Source organism: Podarcis melisellensis (assembly GCF_964234715.1).
Source record: "Podarcis melisellensis genome assembly, chromosome: 10".
In the NCBI taxonomy this organism is placed as follows: Eukaryota; Metazoa; Chordata; class Lepidosauria; order Squamata; family Lacertidae; genus Podarcis; species Podarcis melisellensis.
Genome location: NC_138542.1, coordinates 60,741,820 through 60,755,848, shown reverse-complemented (window position 1 = coordinate 60,755,848; position 14,029 = coordinate 60,741,820). Strand labels below are relative to the sequence as shown.

Below are 14,029 nucleotides of genomic sequence, written 5' to 3'. Positions count from 1 at the left end.
TAACATCCATCCATTTATGAGTCAGCATGGATTCCAGGAAAGTGCAGTGCATTCTGATGATTCATTAGCCCTGCTAATTTTGGATGCAGGCTGCACAAGTTCTCCATCTGTGTTCTAAAACGGGAATAATAGAGCTTCTGGAATGCAGAACATGGCTTTCTTGATAGCATAAGAGCCTGGTGGATCTAGGGCAGCTTGCTGTTCTCACAGTGGCCAGCCAGAAATCACAAGCAGGATTAGAGTACAAGCACTGGTGGACCTTGGGGTCTCAAATTTCAGGGGCACCCTGGCGATGCCAACATTTGGCGCCACTCACCCACCCACCCCCTCTGACCTTCTATTCTACATCATAGTTGCAGCACCCCCTGTGGTTGCACTCCCCTAAATCCATCTCTAGCACAAGAGCCCTCTCCCCTCTTGTGGTTTCCAGCAACTGACATTCAGAAGAATTGCTGCCTCATCTGTGGAGATCAGTTAGAGGCAGCAATGCTCAGATCAGTATGGCATTTGCAGACTCCTCAAATCTCCCTATTTTCGAGGGACAGTCCTGGGTTTACAGAAGTTCCACCCCCATTGTTCAGCCTGGACACTGAGGTCCAGCTCCGAGGGCCTTCTGGCGGTTCCCTCCCTGCAAGAAGTGAGGTTACAGGGAACCAGGCAGAGGGCCTTCTCGGTAGTAGCTCCCGCCCTGTGGAATGCCCTCCCATCAGATGTCAAGGAAATAAACAACTATCTGACTTTTAGAAGACATCTGAAAGCAGCCCTGTTTAGGGATGTTTGTTTGCTTGTTTTGTTTTTGGTTTAGGGAAGCTTTTTAATGTTTGATGTTTCATGGTGTTTTTAATATTCTGTTGGGAGCCCCCCAGAGTGGCTGGGGAAACCCAGCCAGATGGGCAGGGTATAAGTAATAAATTATTATTATTATTATTATTATTATTATTATTATTATTATTATTATTCCCAGAATGCCCCATTTTTCCTTAGGATGTCCCTATTTTCATCGGAGAAATGTTGGAGGGCATGGGGTTGTGCGACCCCCAAGTCAAGGAGATACATAACTATACAACCTTTAGAAGACATCTGAAGGCAGTCCTGTAGAGGTAAATTCTTTAATGATTTATTATGTTTTTATAAATGTCGGAAACCAGTCAGTTGGCATTCCAGTTAGATGGGTGGGGTATTATTATTATTATTATTATTATTATTATTATTATTATTATTATCATCATCATCATCATCATCATCATCCCTACTTTCATTAGAGAAATGTTGAAAGGTATGCATTTGAGGTGGATGGCATCTCTATGCCAGATTCCAGTGTACAGTGGTACCTCAGGTTAAGTACTTAATTCGTTCCGGAGGTCCGTTCTTAACCTGAAACTATTCTTAACCTGAAGCACCACTTTAGCTGCGGTACCTTGGGTTACATAAGCTTCAGGTTACATACGCTTCAGGTTACAGACTCCACTAACCCAGAAATAGTACCTCGGGTTAAGAACTTTGCTTCAGGATGAGAACAGAAATCGTGCTCCGGCAGTGCAGCGGCAGCAGGAGGCCCCATTAGCTAAAGTGGTGCTTCAGGTTAAGGGTAAGAACGGACCTCCGGAACGAATTAAGTACCGGTACTTAACCCGAGGTACCACTGTACTTGCTCCTAACTGCATAAAAGTTACAGGACTGAAGGGGGCGGCAATTTGCAGCAGCCTCAGGCCTAACAGTGATCTTAGAGTATGTCCGCAAATTCCCAATTTCTAAGGAGGTATGGATTAACCAGGCCCAGTGATGCTGCAGGCATTGTCCTTGAGGGCTAAAGGCCAAGTTAACAGGAGATCTCAGCCTTCACCAAAGAGCTTGCCAATGAAGGCAGGGTTGCAGGTGCAGCACAGAGTCAACAAAACAAGGTCTTGCACAGATAGTCAGTTCAGGCCCAAATGTAGCCCAGAGATCAAATCAGGCAACAGACCAAGATCGATATCAGGGAGTGTCCAGGCAAAGTACACACAGCAGAGAAAGGAACTTTGGACGCCTGCGATTTTCAGCAACTGGTATTCAGAGAGATAAATGCCTCTGATAGAGGAGGATGAACATAACCACCATGGCTAGCAGCCACTGGTAATGTTTTCCTCCATGAAAAACTGCTTTGAGGGTTTCTTTTCTTTTCTTTTTGACAATCAAGCAGTATGTTATGCTAGTGATGTGTGAATAGGGGGCAGAACGGATACTGGTGGGACTGGGCCACTGCAACTTCCAGGCCTTTAGCTCTGCTGTATAAATCCTTTTAATAAAAAAATACTTAAAAGAAATAAGAAGAAGAGTTTGGATTTGATATCCCGCCTTTCACTCCCTTTAAGGAGTCTCAAAGCAGCGAACATTCTCCTTTCCCTTCCTTCCCCACAACAAACACTCTGTGAGGTGAGTGTTTCAGAGAATTGTGACTAGCTCAAGGTCACCCAGCAGCTGCATGTGGAGGAGCGGAGACGCGAACCCGGTTCCCGAGATTACGAGACTACTGCTCTTAACCACTACACCACACTGGCTCTCATACACACTGTAGTGTATGCCTGGTCACTACCCAGTGGCATGTGGTTCCCACAGAAATTTCTCCTCTTTGCAAATGTGCTCACAGGCCTCCCCAAAGTTGGAGGCTCCCCATTTCTGCTGCCGCCACCTGTCTCACAGTGCAGGTCTAGTTGAGAAAATAACCAGGTTGAGGGGGTCTTCTTCTCCCCGACCATCACAATGATCCCTCCCCTCCCCGCTCCCTTGCTAGGCCCATTAATTAAGTAATCAGCATGACTAATCAAAATCATTTATCAAAGATTATGACAGGGGCTTTCTAATTGGATTTTAATAGGCACTGTCCCTCACGAAAGGGTGTTCGGTGCTGATAGCACTATCGAGATCTGCGTACATCTGCTTACAGTAGCAACGGGTCTGAGGTGATGTACCAGTGATTAACTAGTTTCTGTGCTGTGCAGCCATGAAGAAGTGCAGTCTTAATTAGAAGTCCTCAGAAAGCCAACTGTCACTTCTATTGTAACACTCCCAGCTCTTTGTTCTGGGGTTTTTTCATGAAACTAAGGTGTCACCCTCTGATGGATGTCAGCAATGAGAGTCTCGTTCCCTGCCCCCCCCCCTCCAGATGATCTGGGATCTGCACCTGAAATGCACCTGTAATAAATGTGTTCCGAAAATATTTTCCCCTCCTCTAATTGCACCAGGCAAGGAGAAATAGATCCTACCATTGCTACCATGTCCTGTGTGCCTGTTGTTGCACCTGCTAAACTTGTACACCTGTGAAGGAATACATTATTACACATACTGCAAAAGTCGCCAATGTACTGTTCTTCAAAGAAACAAACTCTTTAAAAACTCCCTTGAACTTACCAACATTACTGCTGCTGTTATTTTGCACCCATCCTTCACTGCAAGGTTATAACAATTTAAAAATGCAATATTAAAAACAGTTTAAAACGAATTCCACTCGCAAGAATAGTGATACTAATGTAGTTGAGTTTTAATAAAAGGAGAGGCTTCACTAATCTGAGCCTGGTCTCGCCTCTGTCTGAGCCTAAATTGGTCGGTATGCCGGACAGGGCCTTGTTAGTGGTGGTGCACCTGCTGTGCAGCTCCACTTCCTCCCCTCCCCAAGCCATGAGTTCTTTCTCTCAACTTTTTCGATGAGTAGTCAGCGTTTCCTCCTTTCTTTCTTAACTGGATGTTGGATTGTATAGTTTTTGAATTATGGTGCTGGAGGAGACTCTTGAGAGTCCTATGGAACTGCAAGAAGATCTATCCATTCTTAAGGAAATCAGCCCTGAGTGCTCACTGGAAGGACAGATCGTGAAGCTGAGGCTCCAATACTTTGGCCACCTCATGAGAAGAGAAGACTCCCTGGAAAAGACCCTGATGTTGGGAAAGATGGAGGGCACAAGGAGAAGGGGACGACAGAGGACGAGATGGTTGGACAGTGTTCTTGAAGCTACTAACATGAGTCTGACCAAGCTGCGGAAGACAGTGGAAGACAGGAGTGCCTGGCGTGCTCTGGTCCATGGGGTCACGAAGAGTTGGACACGACTAAACAACTAAACAACAACAACAACAACAATAGTTTAGTGGTTCTAAAACTGTTATATGAGGAGCATTGGCAAGGCAGGAAAGCAGCATATAAGTGCTCAACTCTATCAATCCCATCAGAAACCCTCAAAATCCTAACATATTTTTTTACCATCTTCAGACTTGTTTCATCAAATTGTTTGATGTTTTATCGGGTTTTTAATATTCTTTTGGGAGCTGCCCAGAGTTGCTGGGGAGGCCAGACCAGATGGGTAGGGTATAAATAAATTATCATCATCATCATTAAAAGCTAGGGTTCTTCCTAAGTCAGTCCATGTCCTGCAGTTCCCTAAGCCATAGGTGGTAACTTAGTGTACCTTCTCCTGAAAGTTTTGCTGGAAGAAATGTTTCCTCCAGTGGCGCCAAAGCACCATAGTGGCCTCAAAACAACTTTGTTCGATAGGGCAGGTTGACTTGTCCAAAGTGACACAGACACATGGATGAGAGACTTGAGCCTGAGTCTCCCACATGCAAGCCCAGTATTCTGGCCATCGCCCCACACTGGCTCTCCCCGTTGGGCTCCACGATGGTGCAATCATATATAAAGCCATAGGAAAATTAGGAACTATTCCTCACATCCTGGTTGCATTTCTTTCAAGTGCATTAAAATGGCTCCTCTACAAAATGTGCGGATGTCGCTTTAAAGAGCAGGAGAAACTGAATAGGAAGAAAAGGCGGAAGATTTATCCCAGACAGCTATTAACGCGGAATTCATTCATCCCTTGTGGAGCTTTATCCTCCTCCTCCTCAAAGGGCTAGGGATCTGCTTAACCAATTTAAAGTTGTCATAATAATCAGAATCTGCTTAGCCAGCAAAGGCAGAGGCAGCTTAAAAAGTGAGAGATCCTACCTCCTCTACTCCCCCCTGTGTCCCCCCCCCTTCTTGCGGCAAGTTCCTTGTCACCCTGAACTTTTCTGCTGGCTTGCAGGAGCAGCCGTCCTCTACCGAAGGCAATAACGTTCTACAGGGTCGACTCTTTAGGCAAGGATTTTCTGCTGCGGTGCACGATTGTTCCTAATGATTTTACGGGACTCTGCTAGACATTAATAGCCGCCTGGGACAATTATTTCAAAAGAAGCATTGTGTAGGGAGAGGCTGTATTCTGAAGAACTGCATGAATGCTGAGCAAGAATCTCTCTCTCTCTCTCTCTCTCTCTCTCTCTCTCTCACACACACACACACACACACACACCATGTACAACGTACAACAGTGGTAGGACTTATGTACACCTGTATTCCATCCTTCATCAATCAAACCCAGGGTGGCTTAGCAGACATCGTCAGAGCACTTTCCTTAAAAAAATGCATCTATAGGTTGTGGGTTCAAATACCGTACAGGACCTCTTGAGATCAGGGACCTTTTATTTTTGCTTATGCCACCGTGCAAAACTTCATTGGGTTGTTCTGAGTGGTCAGTAGTCACCAAGAGGAGAGCCGATGCCACAGGACAAGTGGTGATGACGAATCTTCAGCCCCGGACACTGGTTTGCTCCTGTCTCCAAATCTGGGACAGAAAACTCTCTATAGCAAACTTTTGGCTGAGTGATAACAAGAATCCTTGGCAGAGAGGCCCCAGGCTACATGACGCAAGCTGAGGAAAGATGAATGAAAGCAGTTCGCCTTCCCTCCCTCATTTGTATAGCAGGAAAATGTGCATCATTGCGAATGGGTGGGGAGAGGCCTTATATGATGCAAGGAGGCAGGGAAACTGAGAGAGGGAGATTGTGAAAAAGTATAAATGGATCTGTTTAGCTTTTGGCACAGGCTGTTACCAACATAAAAAGGGCAGAACATTGGTGCCAACCAGTTGGTCATTCCTAAGCTATTAACATTTTTGGAACATTGTGGAAAGCTCTGGTTCACTGGAATGAGCCAGCTATTTATCCCCCTGAAAATATCCTTCCACAGTACACACAATTCTCCACCAGCTCATTTTATCAATAATTATTCTTCTTCCACATTTTAAGTAACACATTTGAACAACAATACATTCCTACCTTGGTTTTCGAACAGCTTAGTTCTCGAATGTTTTGGCTCCTGAACTCCGCAAACCCAGAAGTGAGTGTTCCAGTTTGTGAACTATTTTTGGAAGCCGAACATCTGATGGGGCTTCTGATTGGCTGCAGCAGCTTCCTGCAGCCAATAGGAAAACGCGCTTCTGTTTCTGAATGTTTTGGAAGTTGAACTGACTTCCAGAACGGATTCCGTTATAACTACAGGATAATAATGATTCCTGAAGCCCTCTATTCTCACTGTGGAGATATCTTTGCCTTATATGGGGCGGAGGTGAGTTATCAGGATAAATAGCAAGGGGTCAAAGTTTTTGGTTGGGAAACTCAAACAAGGCAAATAGGCAAATAGAGCTAAGTCGCTTTCTCAGCAGAAGTTTATTCTTAGGTGCTGGACCTTGGTGTGAAAGTTCTTGCTGTCTTGCAACTGGGGTGGGCAGGAATTCAATTCGGTTTGCATTTCAAGGTGAACTTGCCAAATTCATATTTCCCGAAACAATTCTCACTTTTCTGAATTCTCCAGACAAGCCACGTGGGCACAAATGCATAAACTAGGGTTCCATGTGCATTAAAATGTATGTCTTAATTAGTAAAAATAACATACAAAAATACATCGTATTAGGGATAATTGCTTGATAATGTGTACATATATCAGTACAAAATGCATACAAATATTAGGATAAATTCTATGATGAATTTCCATGAGGCCTTTAAAAATAAATAAACCACAGGCTGATATGGAAATGAGGCAAACTGAGAAACGGAGAGAAACAAAAATTCACCCAATCCTGCTTTCAGTTGATGGTAACTCTGCAGAAATTGAAATGTTCTTACAAATGGAAGAAAGATCCGCAAAATACCTGTCATCAACTGAATTTAAGATGGGAAAAATGAGAAATTGAGATTGATTGATTGATTGACCCATCCATATTTTAAAGAGGGAAATTTCAGGGAAGAGGGCCTTCAACAACTGTAATGGTTCTAGGGGTTGCTCGTGCGTAAGTTGCTGCCACTCCTGGCTAGGTTACCTGGTTGAACCCTTTCTGTCTGGACAGCCTTTCACTTCGTGGCTGTCTCAGTCGCTGGCAGAATCCGTCAGTGGGCATTTCTTGAACTTCTTCCAGCAAAGAAGTTCTTTGACGCCAAGTCTCTTCCTACTCTTCCCTACGCGGAAGTCTTCTGCGCAGGGAGGGTGTGGGCAGCGGAGTCGTGGAGCCTCCTCTCCGATCCCCCCATCTGCCCCCCTTCTCCACTGGTGTTACGCTGATTTCCTTCCCCAGCAGATGGGCTGCCTCTCTCCCTACTGAGACCCTCTCCGGCATCCCTCTGGAGCCTTCCCTCCGCCTCTAGCTCCGATGGCAGTTCCCTGACAACAACCAATACTTCCATGCTGTAAGGTATGGTCTTGAGGCTGGTTGATTGTAACAGCAGGTTGAATGGCTGCAAAGTTCTTCATGTATGCTACGATAACAGTGTGCAATAAGTTTATGAAAATCAGGCAGCTGTGTCTGTTCCTTAGAAAAAAAATTACATGGTCAGGAATGTAAAAGCCTTATTAGGACCCATTCAGTGCTGATGGTGCAGGTTGCAAGTTGCACAGAATTCATCCTGAAGATGAATGTTCAAAGTGACAAAAAACACACACAGAGATTTTCATACCTATAATGTCTTAAATGTTCTTCCCTCTGCCAATCCCCTCACAATCTCCACTTTTTCACTTCTCCCCCATAACCCTTTTTTTTTCAAAGTCCCCATGAAAATCTACCATTATTTTAGTGCAAATTTCCCCTCTGAATTTGGCTTGTGCAGTTCCATTACGGACGTGCTTACTCAAGAGTTGACCCTGCCCCCACTTCAGTGGCTTAACCTGGCAGGCTATGTTTCTTTTTTTAAAAGCGCAAATATTTTCTTTATTTTTCATACACAAAAGCATATCGGCTCTTCGGATCAGAGGAACGCATTGCTTTGCCGCCATGCAATCTATTAATAACCCATCTAAATTAAAGAGAAACAAAATGTATATTTAGATGCACTGATGTACATCAGTAGCGCTCAGTAAAACATTCCCAATGATCTGTTCTGACTCTGCCTTCCTTTAATATGTTAATTTTGCCATCAAAGCATAATTTTATAATTTGTCAAACCAGTCCTTTATCAAAGGCAGCATATTTGACCTTCAGTTTTTTACACAAATAGATCATACTAGTAGCATTACTCTCTGTTGCCTTGCTACTCTGAACACTCTCTGTACATGCACAGCTATCTGTGTGCAAGGCTGCACACATTGTTTTGTACACATGTACACAGGCTCTACACATGTTGAACATAGCATGTGAATAACTTTACGATTGTGCAGCTCAACTATTTGTGCACACAGGAGCACAGATTGTACCTCTGTTGAAGGTAACATGTGCACTTAAGTTTGCATCTAACAAACCAATCTACATAACTTATTAAATAAGAGGGTTGAAAGGAATAAAGTTTACCCCATTATCCTCTCTATCATCTTACTAATCATTTCCCAATAATTTCTCCCCGTTTGGCCTTTGCCTTTTGATACATATATATATATAAAATCACCTACTTGCCCTTTTGCATTTCCAACAAAGCTTTGAATAATTTGTATGTATTTTATTTATTACAACCACAGGAGTATAGCCCCCTGCCATGATCTTATGACATTTCCCTCTAATTGCTACATTTAATGAAAATTTATGTTCTCTGTTCTAAAGGTTTTCCCAGGCACGGAATGGGATATTATTTCTGTATTGAACCCATTTAATCATCATGTGTTCCTTGGTTTGCTCTGGTTATCTTTCATATTTAATAACTAGTATTAGTGTGTCTCTGCGTGTATGATAATAGATGCTAGATTTCTATGTGCAGAGTGGGCTGTTGGGTTTTATTTGTTTTTACATATGGGAGCACAGAATCATAAACAACAACTCTCATATCAAGGACCAAGAGCAAATCTGCAGCAAGCAATGTGCTTCTGTCCTCTAGGAATGTACCACTCGCAATACAGGTGGCCCTTTTCCATGTTTGAATTTCCCACATTTTTTTTTTAAAAAACTTATAAAGATTATTGCACAAAGAAAACTACCCTGCCATGAAGAAAGGCTGCTCAAAGGCCTTCCCTCTGAAACATTGGCTTTCCACAAGCACGGTCTCTTTGGCACATTTTAAAAAGAAAAGGGGGAAATATATTTCTATAGATCAGGCATAGGCAAACTCGGCCCTCCAGATGTTTTGGAACTACAGTTCCCATCATCCCTGACCACTGGTCCTGTTAGCTAGGGATCATGGGAGTTGTAGTTCCATATGGAGGGCCGAGTTTGCCTATGCCTGCTATAGACCTACAAGGACTGACTTGAAAACCTCTGAGGAATGAAATCAGACAAGCCATCTCGGAATCAAGGTTTCAATGCTATGCACAGCTCTGTTTTCCCCTCCAGGTCTGCAAGCAGCAATAGCCCATATCCAGTGTAATGGTTCTAGGGGTTGCTCGTGCGTAAGTTGCCGCCACTCCTGGCCAGGTTACCTGGTTGAACCCTTTCTGTCTGGACAGCCCTTCACTTCATGGCTGTCTCAGTCGCTGGCAGAATCCGTCAGTGGGTGTTTCTTGAACTTCTTCCAGCAAAGAAGTTCTTTGACGCCAAGTCTCCTCCTACTCTCCCTGCGCGGAAGTCTTCTGCGCAGGGAGGATGTGGGCAGGGGAGTACCGGTGCTCTCTCCGCTGGTCTCCAGTGAAGAGTCCTGGAGCCTCCTCTCCGATTCCCCCATCTGCCCCCCTTCTCCACTGGTGTTACGCTGATTTCCTTCCCCAGCAGATGGGCTTCCTCTCTCCCTGCTGGGACCCTCTCCGGCATCCCTCTGGAGCCTTCCCTCTGCCTCTAGCTCCAATGGCAGTTCCCTGACATCCAGCATTAAAACGAAGCTGATCTTTGGAAACTTCATTTGCGCAATTTATCCAGGTTGCAAAATCCAGCTTTCTTGGTACTGAATTCTCACCTCGTGCCATTTGGATCCCTGCATGGGTGTGTTTTAATGCATTGCCCTGCATATAAACCCTCTTGCCTTCTTCTGAGCCCTTCCAAATTCATTTTAGCATTCCCTCCTTCTCCCGGGACCAGCCTTGGTGGAGATGGCCTGAGCATTACTCAGGATTAACAGCTGCTCTACCTGGCATGCATTTGGCCCAAGGTCAATATAAACATTTCAGGGGCGGTGGTGGGGATGATGGATTGCTAATTACTTCGAATTAGACCTTCTTCCATGCTTGCTGCCTTGCCGGGTCAATGTTCTACTTATTACTATATTTAGGTGGGAGGGGGAGGAGAGGCAGAGGGAGGGGAGGAGGAAGCCGATTAATTCTTCCATAGCTCACTTGTGTTTTTAACAAGTGTGTTGACTGACAGTTCCAAGTGCCACATCTTTTACAACAAACATGACACGCAGTTCACAGAGAGGGGGCATGAGCGGGATGTAAACCCTGTTGAACTGCCCGCCCCTGAAAAGTGATGCAATTGCATCTTCGTTGGGACCAAACGGCTATTTGAATGGTTCAACTGGGGCTGAGATAACGGGGGGGGGGGGGACAGGATGAACAGTCAAATAAGTCATGATTAAATGGGAAATGAATTGCGGATAGCAGCCTGCATCCCGAAGCCTGGGGCGTGCTGCACGCTTCAGTGCAGTATATTTATTGTGAGCTATATATACAAATATCTACAGGCTATAATACGTGAGCAGTTCATACAGCCAAACAGAGTACAGTGGTACCTCGGGTTAGATACGCTTCAGGTTACATATGCTTCAGGTTACATACGCTTCAGGTTACACACTCCGCTAACCCAGAAATAATGCTTCAGGATAAGAACAGAAATTGGGTTTCGGCGGTGCTGCAGCAGCAGGAGGCCCCATTAGCGAAAGTGGTGCTTCAGGTTAAGAACAGTTTCAGGTTAAGAACGGACCTCTGGAACGAATTAAGTACTTAACCCGAGGTACCAACTTAACCCGAGGCCAACTATCGCCCAGTCTCAAATCTTCCATTCTTGGGCAAGGTGATAGAGCGAGCGGTTGCCGAACAACTCCAGGCACGCCTGGAAGAAGCGGACCATTTGGATCCCTTCCAGTCGGGATTCAGGCCTCATCATGGGACTGAAACTGCCTTGGTCGCACAGGTTGATGATCTCCGGCGGGCTAGGGACAAAGGTGAGAGCTCTTTCCTAGTTCTGCTGGATCTCTCAGCGGCGTTTGATACCATCGACCATAACATCCTTCTGGACCGTCTTGAGGGGCTGGGAGCTGGGGGCACTGTCCTACAGTGGTTCCGCTCCTTCCTCCTGGGCCGTGTTCAGAAAGTGGTGGTGGGGGATGAGTGTTCAGACCCCTGGGCTCTCACTTGTGGGGTGCCTCAGGGTTCTGTCCTCTCCCCCATGCTTTTCAACATCTACATGCAGCCGCTGGGAGAGATCATCAGAAGGTTTGGGCTGGGTGTTCATCAGTATGCCGATGATACCCAGCTCTACCTCTCTTTTAAATCAGAACCAGTGAGGGCAGTGAAGGTCCTGTGTGAGTGTCTGGAGGCGGTTGGAGGATGGATGGCAGCTAACAGATTGAGGTTGAATCCTGACAAGACAGAAGTACTGTTTCTGGGGGACAGGAGGCGGGCAGGTGTGGAGGATTCCCTGGTCCTGAATGGGGTAACTGTGCCCCTGAAGGACCAGGTGCGCAGCCTGGGAGTCATTTTGGACTCACAGCTGTCCATGGAGGCACAGGTCAAATCTGTGTCCAGGGCAGCTGTTTACCAGCTCCATCTGGTACGTAGGCTGAGACCCTATCTGCCTGCGGACTGTCTCGCCAGAGTGGTGCATGCTCTGGTTATCTCCCGCTTGGACTACTGCAATGCACTCTACGTGGGGCTACCTTTGAAGGTGACTCGGAAACTACAACTAATCCAGAATGCGGCAGCTAGACTGGTGACTGGGAGCGGCCGCCGAGACCATATAACACCGGTCTTGAAAGACCTACATTGGCTCCCAGTATGTTTCCGAGCACAATTCATAGTGTTAGTGCTGACCTTTAAAGCCCTAAACGGCCTCGGTCCAGTATACCTGAAGGAGCGTCTCCACTCCCATCATTCTGCCCGGACGCTGAGGTCCAGCGCCGAGGGCCTTCTGGCGGTTCCCTCATTGCGAGAAGCAAAGCTACAGGGAACCAGGCAGAGGGCCTTCTCGGTAGTGGCGCCCACCCTGTGGAACGCCTTTCCAGCAGATGTCAAAGCAATAAACAACTACCTGACATTCAGAAGACATCTTAAGGCAGCCCTGTTCAGGGAAGTTTTTAACGTGTGATTTTACTGTATTTTTGGTTTTTATGGAAGCCGCCCAGAGTGGCTGGGGAGGCCCAGCCAGATGGGCGGGGTATAAATAATAAATAATTATTATTATTATTATTATTATTATTATTATTATTATTATTATTATTATTATTATTATTATTACCACTGTACCTGGCTGCACCTTAAGGCAAATAGGAAGATCTCTAACTCTCTCTCTCTTTGACCACGCTCCTCTACACCACCCACTTACTGCTTTACAGGTTTCTCTTTTAAACCAATGACAGCCAGTCAACTGACAGCACATTACTGCTGAATCATTCTGACCCAGCACTTCCACAGAAAGCATCGCAGGCTGATTGCATCAGCCAGTTGCATCACCTAGCAAACTCAAGCCTGCAGACTTACTATCTCACACAGCATTCTGTGAGTCACAACACTATCTCTGCCAAAGACTCTTCCAGCTCCCTAAGTCCCATTACCTCTTCAGCTTCCGACACCTCCTCTTCCCAGTCTGCTCCCTCTTCTACCTCTGGCCACTCGTCGTCATCATCGTCCCACCACCGTTCCTGGGCTCTGAGCCTTCATCCCTTGGTGCTTCCCCAGCTGGTTCCTCCCACCATTCCTCTGCATCGAACCAGTCCATGACCGTAGGACTTGGTAATACATCCTGGTTTGGAATTATTATCTGCTATGTGGCGCTGTGGGTTAAACCACAGCGCCTAGGACTTGCTGATCAGAAGGTCGGAGGTTCGAATCCCCGCGACAGGGTGAGATCCCGTTGCTTGGTTACTGCTCCTGCCAACCTAGCAGTTCGAAAGCACGTCAAAGTGCAAGTAGATAAATAGGTACCGCTCCGGCGGGAAGGTAAACGGCGTTTCCGTGCACTGCTCTGGTTCACCAGAAGCGGCTTAGTCATGCTGGCCACATGACCCAGAAGCTGTCTGCCGACAAACAACAGCCTCCTCGGCTAGTAAAGCAAGATGAGCGCCGCAACCCCAGAGTTGTCTGCAACTGGACCTAATGGTCAGGGGTCCCTTTACCTTTACCTTTTATCTTCATGCTGGTTTTAAGTGTTGGGGTTTTTGTGGAGTAGTGCATGCCTACTCACTAGTAAGTTGCACTGTGTACAACAGCAGCTTTCTCCCATGGAAGCATTAATAGGATTGCAGCCCTATTCAATTTTATGGATCACTTGGTTAGACTCTTGAGATCTTTCTAACTACTGTAATAAATTATGGTATTTTATTGAAAACTGGATTGTAGTTCTGTTTTATTTTTTTAAACTCGCCCTTCTTGGGGGTGGGAGCTTTTTGCCTGGAAATCTTTAAAATAAAAACACTTTCTTCAATCAAGCCTAGTCCAAAGTCCTCTCCTTGTGAAATTCTATAGATTTTGCCAAACGTTATGTAAAGAAGCTGGTTTTTCCCAGGGATGAAGTTGTGCAACGTTTGCAGCGATCTGAGAACAAGAGACATTAAATGGATGTCAGATCATTATCAGGAAGATTGCTATCATTACCTATCTCTGGGTTGTCAGCAGAGTGCCTGATGAGCCCCTCTT

At 45.6% G+C, this 14,029-nt stretch overlaps 1 long non-coding RNA gene across 1 annotated transcript in view; it reads left to right on the top strand.

The window, feature by feature from the left end:
• Window positions 1-2,450: 2,450 nt before the first annotated feature.
• Window positions 2,451-14,029, top strand: part of LOC309378927 — a 169,842-nt gene continuing 158,263 nt past the window's right edge. Inside the window, exon 1 of the long non-coding RNA XR_014172299.1 lies at window positions 2,451-2,550. This is a non-coding gene — a long non-coding RNA (uncharacterized lncRNA). The remainder of the gene's footprint in view (window positions 2,551-14,029) is intronic.